A 3,908-nucleotide genomic window follows, 5' to 3' on the forward strand; every position below is an offset into this window, starting at 1 on the left:
GGGGGTTACACCTGTTCAACAGGAGAAAGGCCTGCGGTGGAGTTAATTGAAAAGGCAGAAAATAACGGGATTATTGGTGTTACAATCTATTGGTAATTACCTCCCGAATCATCCTCATCAAAGTCAAAATCAAAAAATCAAACAAAACAATTATATTGTCTTTTACTTTGATTCCAGGACTGGTTTTTGGCAATTGAACAGCTTATTTTATTATTTTTATTCAAATAAAATTAGAGAATAAAAAGCTAATTATATTAAAATGTTGAAATCAAGGCAGATATCGCAGCAAACAAACACAGATAAAAATATAATGAAGAGTTAACATAAGAAACACTATTGTTAGAATTATTATGGTATGTTTTATTGTGGTTAAGCCCACAGCCAACAAGACATTAGTGTTGCAGTGAAACGTTTTTACCTAAAGTCTTATATAATAAAATAAATAAAATATTGATTTGTTTTTATACGGCTCTGTTTATTTTTATCTGGCACAAAAAGGGTTCCCAGTTTTAAAAGTGTTTATAGTCAAATATAAAAATGACCTAATCAAAAATAAAGGCAAATAGAGAAAAATACTTCTGCCGTTTTTGTAATACTTTCATGTGATTTAATATGGGTTACGCATTGTTTACTAAAACATATTTTAACAATGTCGATGCATGTAATCAGTATACGTCGAGATCAATGTATAACAGTATCTCCCATAAAATGACAAAGAGATGCAACGTAAAACGTGTAAAATGTAAGACAAAAATAAAATACTTAAAACATATTTTCTTTTAAATCATCAAAACATAAATATTATTTTAATCATATTTTTAGCAGGTCTTGTGTTCAGATTTTCATGCACTCGCAATATTATGTTTTTTTACGCACACTGTCCTGCAGTTGTTGCTCTCCACGGTCCTGAAACTGACCCCAGACCCACCAGCTGCTCCATGGGACGAGACATTGTTTTTGTTAAATCTCAAAGACATCTGTCCTTTAAAAAAAACTATTAAAAACAACCTTTTTGAACTCTATATTTAGAAAAGAGAGCACTTTTTGACTTCAATAATTCCTTATCTTTGTTCTTTTATTTAACTACCTCAGATTTTTCTGGGCATATATCATCGAACCAAAAAAGCGGCCCTGAAAAAATATTTATGCATACTTTATGATATTCATGTTTCAAGAATAATAATTAAACAAGAATAATATTACATTACATGTCACTTGTTAGACGCTTTTATCCAAAGCTACTTACATACTCAATACTGTGGCCAATCCCCACAGGAGCAATTTGGGGTGAAGTTTCTTGCCCAGGGACACAACGACATGCTGACTGCAGTGGGGTTTGAACCTGTGACCCCCTGATCCGAAGACCAACGCACTAGTCCACTGCGCCACGCCTCCATAAAATATGACATAAAATGACAAAATAAAAAGAGTAACCTGCTCTAAGACTGATACAAATTACAAAATAGATATTCTTTCAGATGTAAAGAAAGCGACATTTATTAAGTATTCAACCAAAAAATAATATTCCCCATGAATACATTAGGCCTATATTAAATTACATAATTTCAGTATAATGTTTATTTTAATGTTGGAGTTGTGGGTTCCTCTAATGCAGGGGGCTGAGTCAAAAAGAATCTGCACATTTCCAAACTTATAAGTTTATCAAATTATAATAAACAATTATTTTTTATAAGTTGATATAGATATCCTGTAGGCCTATGTTTTAATCAGCAGTCATCTGAACATTATGTTCTGATAACACTCACTGACACTGCTCAGGCCTGTTCTCTGCGTCTCGGGCCCCTCCTGATGGCTACAAGCGTGCATGATGAGGCTTTAAACCGGAAGTTGTGCTCGGCATGCTGACAGGTGACAGGTGAGAGCTGCTCCTGTTTAAGGGACAATGCTGCAACCTGCAGGTGAAACACCGGAACAGCACACCTGTCTGCAGGAATATCCCAATATTAACTTGGATCATGACGCGCATTCATAAACAGCCTTTCTCTGCATTTATAATTTTTAACTTGTCTCGAACTTAACACTACGCTACCTGAGCAGAAACTCAGACCTGTATGGCTGCTTGTATGAAAAAGGCCCACAGTGTTATGAAACCAAGCTTAAAGGCAGGCACAATGTTAGGAAGTCCAAACAGTGTGTCACTCCGGCAGACTGAACCGCGCCTGACCTCACAGTCCCGGAGAGGCAGCTCCAAAGCTCACTGCCCCGCCAAAGGAAGCGCAGGAGAAGCCGAAACAATATTAAATAACCATTCAAAAAGAGCTGAACTCGGTGTTTGTTGTTGTTTTGTTAATGATGTGTGTTACAGGCCTGTATAGTATAAAAACGATACAAATCATGGGGCATTTAAGAAAGGCCTAATTATTATTATATGAAACTTGTTTTTGTATATTATTTGGGGAAAACTTCTAAATATCAGTACATTTTTCTCTTTTTAATGAGAAATAGAGGATCCCTAGAATTTAATTTAGATAATGTAATACATTTAAATGTAGTGTATAATTGTATTCAATTCCGAAAAGTGTTCTAAAACAGGTTACCTGAGGTCAAACTGCCCGTCAAACATTCCTACAAAATCCAATCTATCTAATATTTAATGAGGGATAAACAATATATTTCAGCCTAAACATCAAAACAAACAGAGGGCTGTATTGTGTCGGCTTTAGGCCTCTAATCGGGACTCCAAAGGCAAACCTCCTCTATAACACCTCTGAATAGCTCACGTGGAGGCCGATGGTCACTCGATATTTCCAATAAGCTAAATTAGGAACTCATAATCTCCGTGCGTAAAAGCAGCCGTCTTCAAAGCGCTCCCAGAACAAAGATTCCCTCTGCGAGCAGAGGCATCCTGATCTCGGCGGGGGTCATAAGTTTTGATGTCGTCGGAAATTTCTGGGGCCGTTAAGCTGCTGTGTGTCATAGAGGAAAATGATTTTATCCGCACGTCCTTTGTTGTGCAAAGTGCAAAAGGTTATCATTGTTGCTGCTTATTGTTTAGGAAACTCTCCAGGCCATATCTAAACTTAAAGAGATTGATTCCGCAATCACGTGCAGACATAGGACGTAACCTAGGAATGTGGAGCTTTTTTCTCCACTGATGGTAAATGTTTAATCTCATGCAAACATTATCATCGTGAGCCTGCAGGACACAAAAAGACGCAATTAAATGTACCTTAAATTAAACCTAAAAAATATAAAGACAAGCATGCACAACCTATCCAAAAAGCTCTGCGACAGCCACTTTTTTTTTTCTTCCTTCAATGATCTCCGTCGCAGCAGCACGGATGTTGATATTACCTTTATGGGATATATAACTCCATCATGTTGGACAAATCTGTGTGTGATGTCTCCATAGGGGAGGAAACTGTCGACGCCCGCTCGCCTAATTTCGCTTTTCTCTCTCTAATGAACGCGGGGCCCATGGGACAGGCTCTGGCCCGGGGCGGTAAGCTGACACTGGCGCGCTGTGTGTGGTATCCAGGGCCAGGCTTGATGGAAAAAGCCTGCTTCCACTCATGTCAAAGTCATTTACTCAGAGCAACCCCCCGCTTACACACGCACGGTAAAGACCACCACCTCTCCATCTCTCACACTCCTTCGTCCCAGCACGGCACCGCGACAGTTTGTTTTTGTTATCTTCTGGACTCGTTTGGGAGGAAATGATGAGCAAAATAATACAAATAATACACGAGGGTGCGTTTTTTATTGCTCCGCAGCGATGCGTTTGGGAATCATCGGCCGCAATAGCGTGTAAAGGCCCCAATTGAATGTTTTGTCTCATCGTGGTTTCAATTGCAAGCTGGACTTTTTCTGCACATATTGGTGTATTCGTGTCAGGAAAATGTATGATCTGTGGCTGAAATCACAACTTCATACGTGAAGGGTGGGGG

The sequence above is a fragment of the Notothenia coriiceps genome, unplaced genomic scaffold (assembly GCF_000735185.1).
Source record: "Notothenia coriiceps isolate Sejong01 unplaced genomic scaffold, NC01 NC01_scaffold00011330, whole genome shotgun sequence".
Classification (NCBI taxonomy): domain Eukaryota; kingdom Metazoa; phylum Chordata; class Actinopteri; order Perciformes; family Nototheniidae; genus Notothenia; species Notothenia coriiceps.